The sequence below is a fragment of the Emydura macquarii genome, unplaced genomic scaffold (assembly GCF_026122565.2).
Source record: "Emydura macquarii macquarii isolate MOO-44397 ecotype Brisbane River unplaced genomic scaffold, CSIRO-AGI_Emac_v2 contig_1229, whole genome shotgun sequence".
In the NCBI taxonomy this organism is placed as follows: domain Eukaryota; kingdom Metazoa; phylum Chordata; order Testudines; family Chelidae; genus Emydura; species Emydura macquarii.
This window is the reverse complement of record NW_027131366.1, coordinates 1,911,437-1,932,841: the sequence shown is the minus strand read 5'-3', so window position 1 is coordinate 1,932,841 and position 21,405 is coordinate 1,911,437. Positions and strand designations below refer to the sequence as shown.

General features: G+C 42.6%; 1 protein-coding gene across 2 annotated transcripts in view; it reads right to left on the bottom strand.

The window, feature by feature from the left end:
- The window catches only part of TC2N (tandem C2 domains, nuclear), a 43,710-nt gene extending 25,711 nt beyond the window's left edge, over positions 1–17,999 (bottom strand). For both annotated transcript variants that reach the window (XM_067547090.1, XM_067547091.1), the window contains exon 1: positions 17,788–17,999. The gene's annotated coding sequence lies outside the window, so the exon portion shown is untranslated. The remainder of the gene's footprint in view (positions 1–17,787) is intronic.
- Between the last annotated feature and the right edge of the window lie 3,406 nt (positions 18,000–21,405).

Here is a 21,405-nt window from a genome sequence, read left to right as displayed (position 1 = left end):
GCATAGTGAAAGGCTTTATTCTCAAATTCAGAGGTTGCAGCCCCTTGTTTCCACTTTAGAAACTGAGTAGCAGTTAAAATAATCCAGAATCCCCAGAGTACTTTGCTTCTTATTCCTACATTTTCAAAGAGTCATATAGGGTTAGCCACACAACTGCCACTGATTTTATACATCTAGTGGTCACAAAGTTATGTGGGATCGAGATTTAACAGGTTCCTCCCACTGGTTTCAATGAGATGAAGCTTTATGTCCACAGGCAAAATGCCTGCTACTCTATGGTTTATAAGGCTAGAAAGGACACTAGGTGTGAAGAGCAGTAGAGACTGTTTGAAAGGTGGATGGGGAGAATGGAGAGGGAAGATCATGGCATTTCAGGAGAATGGGGTACAATGAGATCTGGGGGACAGGAAGGAAGCAGAGGGTACAGAGGATAGTGATAGGGATGTGATGGGAACTCCCCCAGCCTACGGATAGGCAATGTTGCCAACTCTCAATAATTGATCTCAAGTCACAGGATTTTGGCACCTGCAGGAGGACCTACTGTGGTGATGGGAAAAGCTCCTTCTATCCCACAATGTTCAGGTCTGGGCATGCGGGCAGAACTGTGTGCATGAACCCTGGGGCTGAAGACACAGATCTATCCTGCCACTGAGCTATGCCTTTATGTATGGCCCATGAGCAGAAAGAGGGCTGAGGGCAGCAGAATGGGGGAGTGGAGCTGGTGGGTCCTGGATGAAGAAGTCCTGGATACTAATAGGAAATGGATGGCTGTTCCCCTATCATTGGGATGAGGACAGGAGTCACCATCTGAGCAGCTAGGGAGAAATGTATGTTTGTGCTTGCACTAAAGGTTGATTTTTCAACCTGAAATTCTCGCATATGCAGTGACAGAGGAATAGAGGGGAGTTAAGTCAAAAGATAAACAAATCCATGTGTTTTTTAGTCTAAATATATCTTGTGATTTTTTGGGGGCCAGTCTCATAATTTTGGATGGTTCTGACTCATGATTTTGGTTCTTTTGAAGTTGGCAATAAGAACATAAACAGACATAGTGGGTCAAACCAATGATCCATCTAGCCCAGTATCCTGTCTTCTGACAGTGGCCAAAGCCAGGTGCTTCAGAGAGAATGAATAGAACAGGTAATCAAACGATCCATACTGTCACCCATTCCCAGCCTCTGGCAAACAGCAATCCCTGCCTATCAGCCATTAATGAACCTATCCTCCATGAACATATCTAGTTCTTTTTTGAACCCCATTATCGTCTTGGCCTTCACAACATCCTCTGGCAAGGGGTTCCACAGGTTGACTGTGCGTTGTGTGAAGAAATACTTCCTTTTGTTCTTTTTAAACCTGCTGCCTATTAATTTTGTTTAATAGTTCTTGTGTTATGAGAAGGAGTAAAGAACACTTCCTTATTTACTTTTTCCACATCAGTCATGATTTTATAGTCCTCTAGTATATCCCAAGTGAGGTTCTATTATATACATGGATTTTTTTAAAATCTGCTGGGAAGAGGTATAGGACACTCCCTCTAGGTTTCAATAATTATCAAGTACTACAAGATTTGAGAGGCACAGAGTATAAGAAGTAGGGGTTCTGTAAACAGGAACACTTTGCTCAGATCATCTAGTTACAAATCTTCAGTACAAGGTCTCAGTGCTGTACTCACATATGAATGAGGGTCAATCTACAATTTAGCCCTAATAAAGACAAATACCTATAAAATAGTGAAAATACATGTCAAGCACACATGAGAGATAGATATCTCCCACTGCACTGAAGAAAACCTTTGTCACCCTCAGGAATCCTGCCATGCTGTTTTATCTTCAGAGTTTGGGGTGCCATTTTGTTAGGCCCATACATACACAGAGAGTCCCTGCTGTTAATAGTCTACACTCTAAATTCACAAGATGAAGAGGATGGAGGAAAGGAAGTGCTATTATCCCCAACTCACAGATCTTCCCCGATCATCCAACAGTCAGATAATCAAATACAACTCAGTGATAGTTCTCTAACATAGAAAGTAAAAGTCAAATTATTCTCCTAATAACAAGGAAGACAAGATGAAATAAGATTGTTTTTTAAACTACAAAACACATACAATCCAGAGAATTTAATCACTGCTATTTTAATTTATCTAGCCAGGAAAAGATAATGATCTTAATGATTTCCAGCTTTCTCTGATAGAAATTTTAAATTAGTTAAATCAGATAAACTGAATATCAAAGACTTTACTGCCAGGTGCTTTCAGAATAATTGCAAGACACAAGACACAAATGTTTGGAGAGAAATGCAAATACTTTCAATAACTCATTAAGTAAAATGAACCTGATAGAAATAGTTGAATGTAGTATAAATATTCAAGGCTGGCAGTGATCTCAAAGAAATGTCAGATCTGTTGTTGTCCCATGATGCAAATATATTGTTTAAAAAATTAGAACTAGGATAGTTTATTTAGTAATACCACTGCTTCCTTGGAGGTAGACAGGTGTTTTTAAATGGAGACAAAAGTGAAACATTCTGATCCCTGACTGGGAAACTGCAGTATGGCTGATACAAAGGATTACATTTAGAAGACACACCAAAAGACTTTGGGATTTATTTCTAGCCTGAAATAAATACAACTCATTCCCAAACATCCATTCCACAAGCACATTACAGCATGACTGCAAACAGCAATATGTCCGGACAAAATAGGAAGTATTCAGCAAAATAACCAGGAGCAAGATGGTCAGTACTTATTAGCCATTCAGGGGCAAATGCTCAGCTGACATAAGTGGCCATAATTCCACTGACTTAAAATGGCGCTGTGAGCATTTATGCCAGCTGACCATCTGCCCCTGGGAGAGTGCCAGTTTGGATTTTACCACTCCCCTACCAGTGACTGATCACTCAGGCCTGTTTTTGCTTTTGGCTGGGTCTCAATCCTAAGAGATCCAGTCCATTTTAAGCCTTGTAAACCCTGATAAGAGCATAGCTGAAACAACACACATCACTGGAGATCTAACAAAACACACTACAGCAACAGCTGCTTCCTCTGTAGGCTGGAAAGCCTCCTTCAGACAGGGCTGGGCAGGCCATGTGATTTGAAAGGGAAGGCTCTTGATTAAAATATAGAGAAACTAGAGCAGGGCAAACTGTTTAGAGGAATTTGCCTTCAGACAAAGGTGCTTTGCTACAGTAGCAGAAGGTAAGCACACACATTCATTGTTCACCACATCTATAAGCCAAAGTTAGTGAGTGGAGTTAAAAAACAAAGCCTTGCTTTTTCAGGTCTTTTGGGGAAATGCAGGGAAAGCATTTGCTCCCATTCCCAGAAGGAGAGAGAGGGGATGTAGCCTGTCAAAGCAGTGGATCTTGGGAGAGATGCCAGAAGGAATACAGTAGAAATAGAAAAGTTCCAGAGAAGGGCAATTAAAATTATTACAAGCAGAAAGACTGCTATGTGAGGAAGAGACATATAAGAGGCAATGTGAGAAAAGTATTAAATAATGAACAGACCGAATAAATCTGGGTTTGCTAGTAAGCTTCTCTTACAATAAGAAACACAACACTCAAAATAATACATTTAAAATGGATAAAAATTGTAGAGTTTTTAATACATACACACACATGAAGCTGTCACACAACAGCACTGAAGTAAAGAGCATAGCAGTTTTTTAAAAATTCCCATTTAAATATAAATAATAAAAACACAGTTACACTGGCTAGGATAAAGTGGCATGCTGCCAACAAACCTCTGACTGCCTGGGGCCAGGCCGAAACATCCCACTTGCTCAGTTTATTGTGTAATGGTCACCTAGGGGGGCTTTACACCTTCATGTGAAGCATCTGGTAGTAGCACTTGTCAGAAACAGTATACAAGATTAGGTGGAATATTAGTCTGCAGCAGCATGGCAATTCCTATGTTCCTAAGTGCCTCTCTTGTAGCTACTAAGGATACTATGACTTTGGGAATGCCCTTGACTGTGAGATGTAGTAACCTGCTAGATCAGATTCACTGCTGGGGTTCAACTCTTCCACTACAGGATTGGAGTAATATTCCCTGAAGTCAGCAGGAGTTACTTGTATGTTACTTGCAATGAGGAAAATTGGGGCCTCTGGCTACCTCAGCCTTTGATCTTCTGGAAGTGCTGCTTTGGTGCTGGCTGAGCAGATGCTGGGACATAATCATCTGATACAAATATATAGTTGTCTAAGTGCCAGCCTCTCTGCTAGGAGTCAACCAGAGCCATCTCATGGCCTCAGGGTCAGAGGAGGACGGAAGCTGAAGCAAAGAAATGGAGGGAACATCCTTATTTCATATAGTTTTCAGGGCTGGTGGGGGCAAGACAACACTGGTGCAGGGACCATAGAGCTCCCAGTGCTTTTTCTTTTGAGACTGACAGGTCTATGGCTCTTCCTGCTGCCTGATCGCAAAGATGATATTTTCTCCTTCTGTGCGTGCAAGCAGTTGGATTCCCAGTTTGTGCAGCAGGACATAACTTTGATCTTCTTCAGCACGTCCATCATTCTGTTTCTCTTCTTAACCAGCATCCAGCCCAACCCTCATGCTTTCTTTGGTGATTACTCTGCTTAAAACTTGCACACACAAAAAATACTCTCCTCAGGCACCAGACTTTTCTCTCCCAAATGCTTCCCAATCATAATGAGAATAACTCTCATCTAGAATAGAATCATGGATTTTAAAGCCAAAGGGGCCATTATGATCATCTACTCTCACTCTCTATATAATTGAATAGAGTCATAGAATTTCATCCATTAATTTCTGTATCAAGTGCAATATATGACTGAACTAGGAAAAGTCTTTCAGCAAGATGTCCAGTCTTCATATAAAGACTCCAACACAATTTACCACATCCCTTAATCAGATGTTCCAATATTTAATCACCTTCACAGTTGAAAATTTTCAATTTTTCTATCTTTAAACTTCCAGCCATTGGATTTTTTTTGTCTTTGTCCACTGGATTAAAAGAAACCTTAATCTTCTCCCCAGCTAGGTAATTATAAACCAAATAACCTCTTTGATAAATAGATTGAGCTCCTTAGGTCTCCCACATTAAGTCTTCCATGTAATTTTAGTTCTACATTGAATTCTACAGTGAATAACTGATTTTTCTGTTTGCTGGCCATGCCCTATTTTGTGTAACTTGGTTCAATCCAAACCAAATCCAAAAATTGCAACAACAAAGTGGTCAACTGAATACTCACCTGGGATGTGGAAGACCTGGATTCAGCTCCCACCTCTGCCTGATATGAAGAATGGATTTAAACTTGGGTCTCCCACATTGAAGGGCAGCATCCTAGCCACTCAGCTATGGGATATTCTGGCAGAGAGCTCTCTGCAAGTCTCCTGTTAAAGATGTTCTACTGTGTATAACTACATAAAAATGGCCATACTGGGTCAGACCACTGGTCCATTTAGCCCAGTATCCTGTCTTCAGACAGTGGCCAATGCCAGATGCCTCAGAGGCAATGAATAGAACAGGTAACCATCAAGTGATCCACCCTGTTGCCCATTCCCAGCTTCCGGCAAACAGAGGCTAGGGACATTTCAAAGCATGATTTTGCATCCTTGCCCATCCTGACTAACAGCCATTGATAGACCTTTCCTCAATATATAGTTCTTTTTGAACAGTTATAGTCTTGGTCTTCACAACATCCTCAGGCAAACAGTTCCACAGGTTGACTGTTCATTGTGTGAAGAAATACTTCCTTTAGTTGGTTTTAAACCTGTTGCCTATTAATTTCGTTTGGTGACCCCTAGTGTTTGTGTTATGAGACGCAGTTTACTTTCTCCACACCAGTTATGATTTTATAGACCTCTATCATATCCCTCCTTAGTTGTCTCTTTTCCAAGCTGAAAAATCCCAGTCCTATTAATCTCTCCTCATATGGAAGCTGTTCCATACCCCTAATCATTTTAGTTGACCTTTTCTGTACCTTTTCCAATATATCATTTTTGAGATGGGGTGACCATATCTGCACTCAGTATTCAAGATGTGGGTGTAACATGGATTTATAAAGAGGCAGTACATTTTCTGTCTTATTACCTATCCCTTTCCTAATGATTCCCAACATTCTGTTAGCTTTTTTGACTGCCACTGCACACTGAACAGATGTTTTCAGAGAACTATCCACAGTGACTCCAAAATCTCTTTCTTGAGTAGTAACAGCTAATTTAGACCCCATCATTTTATATGTATAGTTGGCATTATGTTTTCCAATGTACATTTCTTCGCATTTATCAACATTGAATTTCATCGGCCATTTTCTTGCCCAGTCACCCAATTTTGAGAGATCCCTTTTTAAATCTTCACAGTCTGCTTCAGAGTTAGCTATCTTGACTAATATTGTTTCATCTGCAAATTTGCCACCTCACTGTTTATCCTCTTTTCCAGATCACTTATGAATATGTTGAACAGTACTGGTCCCAGTACAGACTCTTGGGGGACATGCCTATTTACTTCTCTCCATTCTGAAAATTGACCATTTATTCCTAACCTTTATTTCCTGTCTTTTAACCAGTTACTGATCAGGAGAGGACCTTCCCTCTTATCCCATGACAGCTTACTTTGCTTAAGAGACTTTGGTGAGGAACCTCATCAAAGGCTTTCTGAAAATCTAAGTACACTATGTCCACTGGATCACCCTTGTTGACCCCCTCAAAGAATTCTAATAGATTGGTGAGGCATGATTTCCCTTTACAAAAACCATGCAACTCTTCCCCAACAAATCATATTCATCTATATGTCTGATAATTCTGTTCTTTATGTAGTTTCAATCAGTTTGCCTGGTACTAAAGGTAGGCTTACTATCCTGTAATTGCCAGGATCATCTCTGGAGCCTTTTTTAAAAATTGGCATCACATTTAGCTATCTTCCACTCATCAGGTACAGAAGCTGATAGGTCACATACCACAGTTAATAGTTCTGTAATTTCACATTTGAGTTCCTTCAGAACTCTTGCGTGGATACCATCTGGTCCTGGTAACTTAATTATTGTTTAATTTATCAATTTGTTCCAAAACCTTCTCTAATGACAGCTCAGTCTGGGACAGTTCCTCAGATCTGTCACCTAAAAAGAATATCTCAGGCTTGGGAATCTCCCTCACATCCTCAGTCATAAAGACCAATGTAAAGAATTCATTTAGTTTCTTTGAAATAGCCTTTTCTTCCTGGTGTGCTCCTTTAGCATCTCAATCATCCAGTAGCCACACTGGTTGTTTAGCAGGCTTCCTGCTTCTGATGTACTTAAACATTTTTTTTGCTGTTACATTTCAAGTCTTTGGCTAGCTGTTCTTCAAATTCTTTTTTGGCCTTCCTAATTATATTTTACACTGCACTTGCCAGAGTTTATGCTCCTTTCTATTTTCCTCTATAGGCTTTAACTTCTTTTACTTGTTTACCATGACAGCATTTTTTTGGTCTCTTACTAAGTTTTTTAATTTAGGGGTATATATTTAAATTGAGCCTCTATTATGGTGTTTTTAAAAGTTTTCTTTGCAGTTTGCAGGGATTTCACTTTTGGCACTGTACCTTTTAATTTATGTTTAACATCCTCATTTTTGTGTAGTTCCCTTTTCAGAAATTAAATGCTAAGATGGTGAGCTGCTTTGGTATTTTTCCCCCCAGCACAGGCACATTAAATTTTTTTGTTATGGTCACTGTTATCAAGCAGTTCAGCTATATTCACCTTTTGGACCGGACCCTGTGCTCCACTTAGCACTCAATCAAGAATTGCCTTCTCTTGTGGGTTCCAGGACTAGCTGCTCTGGTGTCAAAGAGAGTCATTGGGGCATTGACTTGAACTTGGGTTTCCCCACCTCCTAGGAGAAAGTCCTAACCATCAGGTTATAGAGTGATTCTCCTTTCCTTCCCTGGCCAATGACTTCATTGCCATTATGAATGATCTCTAATCTACCCCATCCCTCCATTACCAGCTTCACAGCGAACCTTAGGATTCAGATAGGGCTGACTGCTATGCTCACCAGAGAAGGATAGTCACAGCTAAAACTAAACTAAACTTTATAAGTGTTCATAACCAAACAGGTTTGTCCTGCATTTTGCTGCAGGCATTCAGGTTGTGTCTAAAAAGTACTGATATTACTATCAACTTTTGCAGGAGCCAGCCAATGTGGAGGAAGAGCACCAGTTCAGGAAGCAGTCGTTAGTTGGGGTATAATATACAAAAGCTTTGAGAGCAAAAACTAGTCTCTGTGGCCCTATTGCACAACAGAACTAATAATGGGCAACTATAAATCACAAGCTAGATACAGATACTACATGTTCCTGTGCTGCAGAAATGATTTCAGGTTTTCTAGCATTCCAGTTCTTTAGCAGTCAAACCCAAAGGCCTCATTTAAAATGTCTACATCATTCCAGATGGATAATGTCACAATAGTTTGTCCAACAATGCAACAAAAGCAAAAATGTTCTTAAAGGAAGTCTTCTGTGGAATCCATGAATGGGGGACTCAACTCTACGGTGAGTGCAGTAGACATTTTCTATCTACATGAGGCTGTTAGATTAGTTTTGTTCACTTTAGGAACAGCAAATTAACTATATTGAACTGAACTGCACTCTCACCCCTTTGTTATGCTGGTTTAAGGTACTTCCCTTATGAATCATTCCATACACAGCTCTATGCTTGTTCAAATTAACCACAAAGCATTCTGGGCAGATACCCCATGGTACAACATTCTGCCACTTAGCTATTTACAATGATATTCTCAGAGTGCATTGTGGGATGCTTACTAGAGTCCTCTCCTGGCCTCTGTATTTTGCCAGTGCTATTTTCTAACTGCTTTCAGGCAGCATGGAGAACATGTGCTGAGATCAGAATGATTCACGTGTATTGTCCGTCAGACAGACAGCCATGTGTGACAGATGTGGAGAGCAGTTCCTCATACTTTTCAGCAGAGTAGTACCAAACAAATTCATTTACAAATTTCATAGGTAACAGATGTTACTGTTTGAATTTAAAAAAAGAAAAAAAAAATGAATATAGTGCAAAACCAAAGGAACTGGGGCATGCTCAAAGTGTAGAGCGCTCACAGACTCCTGTAGGTTGGGCACTGTAAATTATTTTCTCCAGGGGCAGGGGAACAGATTGCTGTGGGAAGAGCCTGAAATGTGGTTGATTGAAAGGGTGATCCTGGTATGATGTGTTCCCCCTAGCTTGCAGGACAATACTAGGATCGGGTGCTGTGCTTGATGTTTGTAACAGCAGGTGCTCCACTGCAGCTGCCACCTCTGCATTGTCTGCATCCTGTCACTTTCCAGGGCCACGCACTCCCTTTTGATCCTCTGAGTGCTCCAGGAAACCATTTCCTCCACACTTCTGGCCTTCTTCAGTCCTTTGTTGGGTTCAAATCATTCATTCTTTAAACACTGCCTTTTCCCCCTTCTGAGGTTTGTCCCTCTCTCAGCGGGTGATAAGTCCCCTCTACACACGAGCTGTGGCTTTGCAAGAGCTGAAGGAAATCAGAAAAGCACAAGTACTTATCTTGCCATTTTATCCTAGTCACTGTGCCAGCACTGATAAAAGGCTGCTTTTCCCACCCTTTTGGAATGTCATTCCCATCTCCTCTTTCCACACTGGGGTTTGCTTTGAGACCATACGATGTTTTCCAACTTTCCCCCGCCTTTTACAGCACCTCTGTAAAAACATTCGGTGGGTGGGGCAGGCTAGTAGTTGCATGCACACCTCTGCAGGCTGCCGTGTGTTCCTCTGACACAAATTCCCCAGGAAACACAAAAGGGTCTTATTCAAAAAGGCAACTGGGCAAACCAGGAAGCTACACAGCCTTGCTATTGACTAGGAAGGTGATACTCCAGCTGGTGCAGGAGTGGAACACAAATACTAATTATATAGAGGTTGTCCTGGCACAGCTGCATTGCCTTGTGTCTTAGGAACATGTATAAGCCCCATCACAATAGTAACGAGGGCCTCACAACACCCGTTAGGTAGAGATAGGATTACTATTATTCCCATTTTACAGATGAGCACAGAGAGGCTAAATGACTTGCCCAAGGTCACCCAGGAAGTCTGTAGTGGGGCAGGGAATTGAATTAGTGCCTCCCAAGTCCTAGACTTGTGCCCCACACATTGGCCATCAGTCCTCTCTATCCTTCCTTGTAACGTGTGCACCAAGAGAGCACTTTGGGTCCTCAATCCTCTTGGGGGCACACTCTCCCTGTAGCATAAAATTCACTGCAAAATAAACAAAATTGCAATAATTCTTCTGAACCCAAGAGTTCCAGATAGCCAGGAATGCCTCCTGGCTTAAAATGTCTGAAATATCTTTGAAGGCTGGTTGGGGCAACTTATCCCAAAGTCTCAAGTTAGTTAAAAGCTGAGGGCATGTATAGAAGTGCGAGCCAAAAGCCTTTTCTCCATTGCCTTCTCTCTTTCCGTATCTGCCACTACAATAAATACATTTAAAAAGCATTTGATGTTTAACCACCACGGTGCTGACAAGAGGGGGTCCACAACAGCAAGCAGCTCAGAAAGGGGCACTTGGGGGCTGCAAGCGTGGCCAGTGGTTGTGGGATTTAATACTGCAGGGAAATAAAACTTTATAGTGTTAATTCTCTGGTGCGGTTGCCATTTTGAGCATACTAGGGAGAGGAGGGGTTTAAAAGCCAAGCAGCCAGAGAGAGGCTCCCATCTCCATCAACATGCCAATGGACAGCTGGTATCCAGAAAAAGCTGTATTGTATAATACTTGCTGCTATAGCTCCCCTCTGCAGCATTTTCAGGCTGGCTGCCGGTAGAACTCGGTTTCACTGCATTTTTGCCTGTCCAGAAAAATCTCCTCTTGCTTGGAGCCCATGGCTTTTATGGCAGTCAAAAGCACCTTTTCTGGTTCTTGATTACTTTCTGGAAAGCTGTCCACCACATCATTTTTTGGTGTGGTGGTGGCATCCCTTGGAAAAAAATGCAGCCCCGGTACTAATAATATAGGCAGGCAATGGGGTGTTACCAGGAGGTCCGGTTCTGGTCCTCTGCCTTGTGCTGGTGTTCCTTTGCTTTGTGTCAGCTCTGGCATCACCTCCAGGAATATCCCCTCATCTTCAGTTGCTCAGAAGACATCTGGTAGATGTCTGCATTATGGGAACTTCTCCAGATGGAACTGAATATGTAGCTCTCCTAAAAGGACGGTCAATTCCAGGAGCTTTGCAAAGGTCTACATGGAAGCAGGGGAGTGGGAGCACAGCTGCTAAAACTGATATATGACTGGGTGTGTGAACTCATCATTACCTGGTATTGAAAAGGGGCACATCTGGCTGAGTGCTAGCATTTAAACAGAGGCGGCACCTGGTTCAGATGACCCTGGAGCAGTGGAGAGCACACAGGCAGGCTGATTCAGGTGTGATGCAAGGCAGCATGGGATAGCAGTGGGAAGACCACCAGCAGTGGAATAGCTGGGAAAGAGACCACATGTTCCTTGAAGTGAACACACACTGCAAAATGGAGTTACTCCTGTTCCAAGAGGGATTACTTGCCGCAGCCTAAGACATCAAAGAATTTTCTTTAAAATATAAAAATAATTGTAAAACGGTTGTGTGTGGATGCAAGGCACCATAAAGCAAACAAACCAAAGTTAGTCTGATGTAACATCCCTGTGCAGACAAGCCCCAAAGGAAGCTGGTTTGTTGACAGCAGAAATATGGTTCACCATGGTTTCATTATCCCTGTCATTGGCACCTGCACTGAGGGGGCATTTAGGCACGGCTGAACTATCACAGTGGTCTGTAAATGGGACTTGGGCTACAGCAGAATAGTCTCTGCCTTCTGACTGCTGTGCATGACCAACAGAAACTTGTTCAGATATCTCTGCCCTTACGAAGAAGATCTACATACCCAAGTCCCTCTATGCAGGCGTAGGCCTTTAACTGAACTCTGCAGGACGAGCACTTGTGTAATCTAGCTTTAGTCTCTGTGGGTTTAGCAGCTGCTTCATCAGGCAGAGAGCTCAGATACTGGGGCAGGCCGACAGAACATCTCATCCACCCGCCGCAAACCAAGACATCTGTGCAAGGAGCAGACCACCAGCACAGTAATAAGGTATAACGTAGAATTGCAATTGCTGCTGGCTACTTCCCTGAGAAAAAACAGAGTTGAGCCAGGTGTGCGTTTGAACTGATGCAGCTGTAGGAACTGCCTCTGCTCTTAAGTCACCCCTTGGAAAAGGGGGAGTAAACTTTGGCGGGAGAACACTATGGGCAGCTGTTCCCTGGTACATGGCCCCAAATGACAACTCTGCTTTGACACCTCTGCCCCAACACCAATAGCCACAAGAAAGTAGACAACCGTCCCCTGACGCCGGGCCACTGGTGCTTTGGAGAGACAAAAGTTAACTGAAAAAGGTGAAAACACATCTTAAACTCAGACATTTAAAATAAGCCCCTTGAAGGAAAACATTGTAGCAACAGGAGCCTCCAGTGAGTTGAGCAGCCGTTTGCTGGTTTCCAAGTCACGTACTTTTTTTAGTTAGTATTATAGTCTTGCACCTGCAGTTCTCAAATGCAGTGACAATCCAAGTCCTAGTAACTAGATGATTAATATAGTTTAAAAGGGCCAAAAGTCTAATATTCATAAATCTGAGCCAATTTTTCACATGCAAGATGAACTCAAATATAAAGGAAAGAACATTATAAAGTGGTCCCAAGATAAAGCTTAAAAACTTAATTTTTTAATATACAGAATCCCACCAAGCTATGTTTTTAATAGCTGTTAGATACTATATTCATGTGCCTAACACAGCATTAGGCAAGTACCACTGCAATTATTGTACTGATAACATTGTTCCTGAGAGCTGTAGATATGTTCACTGACTTGGACAAAAAAAGAACAGTGAAATACGTTGTGGAGGTAGTTAGAGCAAATGAATGAAGCCATTATGTTGGGTGGCCTACTCATTTGGATTCAGATGGGGGTACCAATGAAAGAAACTGAGAATGAAGCTGAGCTCGTTTAGCCTAACCCAAAGAAGGCTGAGGGGAGAGATGACTGCTCTCAATAAATACATCAAAGGGATAAATACCAGGGCGGGAGAGGAGTTATTTAAGTTAAGCACCAATGTGGACACAAGAACAAATGGATATAAACTGGCCATCAACAAGTTTAGGCTTGAAATTAGGGGAAGGTTTCTGGAACAGCCCTCTATGGAGAGCAGTGGGGGCAAAAAACCTAACTGGCTTCAAGACTGAGCTTGATGAGTTTATGGAGGGAATGGGACTGCCTACAATGGCGTGTGGCCCATCGACAACTGTCAGTAGCAAAAATCCCCAACAGCTGGAGATGGGACACTAGATGGGAAGGGCTCGGAGTTACTACAGAGAATTCTTTCCCAGGTATCTGCCTGGTGGGTCTTGCCCACGTGCTTGTGGTCAAACTGATTGCCATATTTGGGATTGGGAAGGAATTTCCCGCTAGGCCAGATTGGCAGAGACCTGGGTTTTTTTCCCCCTTCCTCTGCAGCATGGGGCATGGGTCACTTGCAGGTTTAAACTAGTGTAAATGGTGGATTCTCTGTAACTTGAATGCTTTAAACCATGATTTGAGGACTTCAGCAACTCAGCCAGAGGTTAGAGGTCTATTTCAGGAGTGGGTGGATGAGATCCTGTGACCCGCAACATGTAGGCAGTCAGACTAGATGATCACAATGTTCCTTTCTGACCTTAAAGTCTAGTCTACGAGTCAAAAGAACATGGCTTTTGGTGAAAAGTTTGAACATGAGATTTTTCATCCATTCTAACCCAGCAGATTGACACTATCCTAGTCAATGGTTACTTTATAATCCATTTTAAGTATAAGGTGTTTACTTTATCTAACACATTCTAAATTTATTGGGATTCCAAGAGGGTTTTGGACCCAGAATTCTCTCTCCTCTTTCTTACTTGAGATGGAAGAAGAGTAGTCAGAGAATAGAAATGTCAGCTATCCTGCTACGCCTTTGATACTTGAAGAACTGAGCCATTTGTAAGCATTTTACACACATTATAACCAGTAGAGAATACCGGAGGCAAAAGAGAGCTTCTAAGCTCTTTGGCCTTTTAGACTAGACTTGACTAGACCGTGGAAAATTTGTCCCTTAGTGACTTGCTCAAAGTAACTCACTAAGCAGAGCACTGAATAGAACCCAAATCTCTTGGGCCTCACAAGACCACATAAGACACTCTAAAGATATTTTTGGTGTATGGACAGACAGCTCATGAAAATGAACTCCTCACTAGAACTGGTCAAAAATTTTCAATTTGCACTTGAGTACAGGATTTCAGAACAAATCAAGGGTATAATTCAGAGGGAAGATAAGCATCAGCATGTGTAGTGAAGGTGGTTTTAGCCCTGATTTAAGGTAAAATTTAGCTATGGTAACAGGTAGACAAACATACATACTAAGCAGAAGAGATGTGATCTAGCTAATTTTGTATGTTCTGATGTGCTAACATAGCTAGAAAGCATTACACAGTACAGATAGGTTCTAACCAAAACCAGGATCTGACTCCCCTCCCAGCTTAGGCTCCACTCCTACATATACTTATGTTTAACTATATTCACGTGAGTAAATCTTTGGAGATCAATGGAACTACCCCTATGAGTAAAATTAAGCATGTGCATATCTGTTTGCAGAATCAGGACCTCTGGGTAATCCAGAAACAGATTCTTATTTGGAATTCAATCTGACACACATACTCGCACTTTAAAACCATCTCCTTTCATATTCACATAAAATGTATTCAGAGTTCATTATGTGGCCCTAATCCCTGATTGGGGGTCTCAAAGGTTCACAGTGCAAATAATCTTAATTATGTTTGTTTACTATCTAAGTAAAATTTATTTACAACATTTTAATTGTAACAGCCATTATCATTAAAAATTCTCTCACTCTAGATGGCTGGTGGGAGAGGGGACTCATCCATTGAGGTAAGGGAAACTAAGTAGTGCTAATCAGTGGGAGAATAACAGGACTTAATCAGTGAGAAGCCCCAAATTCTGTGCTGGAGGCATTTGTCTGAGGAAGATTAGAGTGAGGATATTTCCCAAATGTAATGCATCTCAAGAAACATATTAGCTTGCTGTAAATACAGTTAGCTAGGTTGTAAAATTAAACAAAAGCCCAAAGTAAGAAGGGAATGAGTGGTTTCACGATGGTCAGACAAGACGCACTGATTGAAATGTTATTGTTTTTTCAATCAATTAAGCAAAGTCAAAGTCAAGAGTATTATTGTCAATTTAAGCCAGAGTGCAGGAATGAAGATCTCTGAACACAAACTACTTCTATTACTCATCACGAGCAAGTCTGGTAAACACAGTCCATGGTCTATTTCTCCTCTTATTGTTACAACTCCATTGGCTTCAGTGGAGTTACTGCCAGTTTACACCAGTGTAAATTAAAGGAGAGTAAATGCCACAATATTTGCCCTTTCATTCTTAACTAGTGAAATGTGTTGCTTTCAGTATGGCAGCATGCATAATGCTTAAAAAAAGTTTTAAGATGAGCTTAATTACTACCAATCTTTCTTCTTACAGTGCTGCTTTATCGACTAGAATGCCTTAACAAACCCAGTAACTCAAGCATACAGAATGCATTAAGAAAGATACATCTTGGCTTTAGAACAGAATGTTTTGAAGTCATTTCTAATTACAAATGATACTTGGAGTTTAATAGACCAGGGCTAATAGACAAAGCATATATATATATTCTAAGTTACAATAGGAGTTGTGTTTGGTTGCTAATTTCAGCTAATAAGGAAGAGATGCCTCAGTTGACTATACTTTATTTTTGTTTGTGTTTTGGCTAAACCGCTAGTTCAGTATAGAATTCCTCTGCAAATGATTCTATTAGTTACAGTGCTTCTTCTCTGAGCTTAAGGATGAACAATGCCTAATTAGATTTTGATCATAATCAGTCTTGGTTTACATTAAATTTCAATTGTAAGACAAACAGCTTCATGCAGTAATGATGGTTTAGTAATTGGTCCAGAGTGAGAGCTCTGAATATATGGGGTTACAACTGGACTATGATATAATTTATGCAAAGTTAATGATTCTGTAGCTGAATGTAGTAACTACTTCCACCATCAACCTCCATTTTTGGCTGTTTGTAACCTGAGGGAAAGAATTGTGATGAGCCGATTCTTAATGGGACACTGTCAACTCCAAGCTAATATTATTGTTTAAAAAAAAAACAAAACCAAAAGCCCCAACCTTGCAAGCTGTTACACACAGGTGGACCCCCTGCAGAGTCCCTCTGACTCAATTTGATTTCCCACACAAGTCAGTGGAAACTGTGGGTGCTCTGCACCTGTCATGAACAGATTATTGGTTATTACTAACTTCTGCAACTGATACTTTGCCCTCTGAAGTTACACAGAACTACCTTTATCCCTTTTTCAAAAGTGACAAATATTCAGCTAAGTTATTAAAACTAATGCCCTGATCCTGCAAACACTTATGCATGTCTTTAACTTTACACACTTGAATGGTCTCATACATAAAGTTAAGCACACACAACAGTTTACAGGATCAGTGCATTAATTTGCTTTGCTTGAGCAGGAACCTTTTATATATCCGCATGGAATGATAATTCGCACTTTAATACATTATATTTTGTACGTGCAGTGGGTTTATATACTTGCATGTCAGTGAACACCCCGATCAGCACTTAATATTTACATTTTTATATATCAACAAAGAAAATAGTTATGGTTAAAGCTTGGCATTAGTGAGCATTTCTCCAACGCCTTTTCCTAGCTCAGTTCCTAGTCATTCTTAGGTAACACACTTGTTGCAATAGCCAGGCAGAACTCATTACTGTGGCAGTGTGGGTTTACAATAATGTAGTTCTTGAGAAACTGTAGAGCTGAACTTCATTCTTCAGATTAATGATTATATGGCGGGGGGGAAATCAACCCAATTGTTTCTAGAACCCACGGTTGACTGTGGGGATTGTTTGATACTCCTTCAAAATAAGTGCTTTGTAAGTTTTGTAGCTACATTTCCAACTCAGTCCTGTAGTTTGCCAAAGAGAGCCAGCTGGCCGCATCTGGCAAAGAGAAGGCAATATCACAATATCCTGTCCTGGATACTTTCCTCAATACTAAACTGTAGCAATGCGCAATAGAGACATGGGGTTGGGAGGGAGCTGTGCTTGGTTTTATGTATGTATTTAATTTTTTTTTTTTAAGGCCTGTGAAGGCCAGAACAACATAGAAGATTCATTCACTAATACTGAACAGTTTGGGGGTGTTCTAGCTTAGTTTTGTTTTTTTAAACGGAGTACATCTTTGGAAGCCTTCTGTCTGGGTTTGCAGACTTGAGAACTAACCGACCACAGGCTGCTGTGGGCATATTTCAGTGAGGGTCTTAGGCTGCTACATTTAGTACAACGGTGAAATCGCCGTAGCAGGTCGCTGCAGCCCAGAGAGGGTTAAAGGGGAGGCGAGGCTAGGACAGGAGCCCGCAGGTTTACGAACGGGACTTTAGAGCTCGCACAGCAGCAGGTTCCCAGCGTCAGGAGAGACTTTTAACAAACTACCGTCAAAGCTAACCCACACGGAGGGGCTCCGCTGGGAGATCTGCACCGCAGGGACCCTCCATCGCTAACAATCCCTGCCGCTGGGCTGGGCTGGTACCTGGGCAGTCTCCCCCGGGGCAGCGCGGCGTCTCATCCTCACCCGCGCGGGGTGCGGGAACCGTCCGGCGCAGCTGGGCGCAGCTCCTCTGGAGACACCTGACTCCACCCCAAGGCGCAGGCTGCTGCGTGAGACTCACCGCCAGCTTCTCCCCTCCTCACAGGGGCCTGGGCTCGGCAAAACGGCCGCGGAGCTTCCCCGGGGCGGGCAGGGCACTTGGCAGCGGGGCGCCGGGCTCCCTCGCCATGCTGCGGAGCGGAGGGCGCTCGCACCTGCTCTCCGCGCAGCTCCTCTCCCGCAGTCAACGCCCCTGCACACCGCTGGCCCTAGCCCTCAGTGCCCAGCGTCTGTTCCCCCCTCACCCCCCGCACACAGCTGGCCCTAGCCCTCAGTGCCCAGCGTCTGTTCCCCCCTAACCCCCGCACACAGCTGGCTCCTGCTCCCCCCCCCCCCGCACACAGCTGGTTCTAGCCCTCAGTGCCCAGCGTCTGTCCCCCCCGCACACAGCTGGCTCTAGCTCTCAGTGCCCAGCTCCCTGTCCCCCACTTCCCTGCACACAGCTGGCTCCTACCTTCCCCCCCGGTACACACACACACACACACACAGCTGTCTCTAGGCAGGCACCCAGCTCACATCTCCCTCCCGCACACAGCTCAGCTGGATCTTGCCCCAGCTGCCTGCAGGCTCAGTGCGGTTCCCTCCCAGCTAGAGCCTCTCCCCGACCCTCCTGCCCACCGCTGGCTCTCAGCTTTTACTGCCAGCGCCTGCCCCCGGCTCGCTGGGCTCCCCGTGTCACCTAACAACCGCTCCCCCCTGCCTGCCTGCCCCAGAGAGCGATTCAGGTGCAGCAGCTCTTGCTCTTCTTCACTTATCTCCCCCAGGCAGGCAGGCACTGGCTTCCTAACCTGCCCCCAGCTCTCCTGGACACCGGCTGCAGCAGCCTTTCCCTTGGGTCCTAACGCCTGCCAAGTCTGGTGCTGCCAACGAGGGAGTTTCCAGGCTTGCAGTCGCAGCCGGATGTAAGTCTCAAGTGTCCTCCCTCAGTGGAGCCGTTGCTCTTGGCTAGCGAGCGAGGGCTCTTGTTAGGAGAGGAGGGAGCTGGTGTCCCTGAGCTCAGCTATTCACAGGGGTGGCTGCTGATGGGATTTCTCAGAGGCGCAAAACCTCAGGAAACACAATGGAATGAAATTAGCTTCCCATGACTGTGTGCCAAAGGTGCTCATCCTGGTCCCATTGAAGTCAGGGGCAACATTCCCAATGACCCGTCTTATCAGGACTGGGCCCACATACTATGGTGATGGGTGCAATAAGAACCTATATAGAAGAGAATATTTAGGGAGGGGTGAATTATTATTATTTATATTGTTGTAATGTCCAGAAGGCCACAGTCAGGAAAAGCTCCCTATTGTGGTAGGCACTGTTCAGGCATATAATAAAAGAAAGCCCCATTCTCTATAAAATATTTCATAATCTAAATGGTGAAGCAGTCCAGAATTTCCCCCATGAACATTTGCTCATTTTTAGAATCAATCACTAAGTGAATGTTTTGTGAGATTCCAAAATGTTTACCTTAGTTCAGTGTTTACGTAGGTGCCCTCCTTCTCCCACTTCCCTCCATGTGTGTAGTTGGGGGGCTAAGGGGGCATTGCCACTCCAATCTGCAAGCCTCAGGCAGGCATGGAATCTGCTGCCATCCCCCCTCAACCTCCCGCACAGCCCTATTGGCCTGACTGGAGCTGCCCCCCCCCAAATATAGAAGTCAAACTAGGCCTATGCTTCCCCTCTTCCAGTTCTGGCAAGGACCAAAACCAGAAATGCCAAAATCCCTTGAGAGGCTCTACTTGTGGGATTTTCAGCTGTAGCCAGAAATGGAAAATAGAGACCCACTTCACTCAAGATTTCCAGTGCAATTCTGCAAATTCTAGAAGTTTGGAATGTTCAAATAAGGCTCAAGTACTCCTTTGAGCACTCATACTAAATGCACTGGAACTATAACCCTTTTGAAGTTCACCCAGGTCCTAGAATTTTTTAAAAATCATATTGTTGCAGATCTGATGCAGACTAAGAATATCATGTCTGTCACCATGCTATGTGACGTGGCCACATGACTCTTCAGAACTTCAGCTCTTCCTACTCCAAAAGTCTTAATCCCGGTTACCAGTACAGAGCCAACAGTCAGATGGTTGAGTAGCCCTTCTTCTCTCAGAGGGCACACTATCTGGTATGCTACAATATTTTAAAGGCATAAAAGTAATTTGTGACTTTCAAAAACATCTGAGTTTGACTGAAGCTTCCTTTAAATAAATCTTTCAAGGCATCACTTTAAATTAATTGATTTGGTTGCACAATTTATTTTTACCATTCATGACGATTAACTATTGATTTAATAGATGCCAGGGCCAGAAGGCACCATTGTGATCATCTAGTCTGACTTCCTGTAAAACATAGACCATAGAACTTCCTCTAAATACCTTGAGCAGATCTTTTAGAAAAACATCCAATCTTGATTTAAAAATTGGCCGTGATGGAGAATCCACCGCAATCCTTGATAAATTGTTGCGATGGTTATTTAATCTCACTGTTTACATTTTTTCTCTTTTTTTCCAGTCAGAATTTGTCTTGCTTCAACTGCCAGCCATTGGATCATATTATACCTTTGTCTGCTAGATTGAAGAGCTTATTATTTATTTATTCCTCATGTAGGTACTTATATACTGTGATCAAACCACTTCTGAACTTTCTCTGTTAAACTCAATAGATTGAGCTCTTTGAATCCATCACTGTAAAGCATGTTTTCTAATCCTTTAATAATTCTTGTGGCTCTTTTATGAACCCTCCAATTTATTAACATCTTTATTGAACAGTTGATACCAGAACTGGACACAGTATTCCAGCCATAGTTGCACCAGTGCCAAAATACAGAGGTAAAATAATCTTTGTACTCCTACTTGAAATTCCCATGTTTATGCATCCAAGGATTGCATTAGTCCTTTTGGCCACAGGATCATATGTTCAGCTGATTATCTTGGGAAACAGTGACTGTGAAAAAGATTTGGAGTTGTGGTGGATAGAGTTCCTCATCTTGTAAACATGGCCTGCAGTCTTTATTCCTAGATGAATACATTTACATTTAGCCATACAAAAATGCACATTGTTTGCTTGTGCCCATCTTACCAAGACATCCAGATTTGGTACCTATATGATGCACAATGATATCAGGTCCAAGGAGTTCATTTTATACCTAGTTTCCTCAAGATCCTATATGATTTCCATTCTTGTCTAGGTAGCTCTCAAGCCTCCGGGTCCAGTGATGTGACAATAGCTGCCCTTAAGGAATGCTTGTCAAAGACTCAAATATGGAAGGGATATTAAAAAATAGTAGTTTGACATATAAGGAAGGGATGAGACAAAAATTGCTCAAAAGAAGATCTTCCTCATTTTTTCAATGTGCATCAAAAGTTGTCTTGCGTGATGGAGACATCTATGATTGCTTGGAAGAAGATCTGTCTTCAGGCTCTCTTGCTTCTTCCATGACTAAGATGCCTTCTGTTTTTGGTTGTTCCAAGAGGGATGGATATGTCTTTATTGAAAATAAATTAAGGTCAAATGTAGACACACATTGTAGAGAATCTCTTCTAGCCAACAGTGCTTGCTGGTCTTCCTGGAGAAGCCATTAGTGCCAATTATAATTCCAGCTGGATTAATAGATCAGTGAAATAAAGTGCACCCAACCTTGGGAAAAGATTTTTTGTTCCAA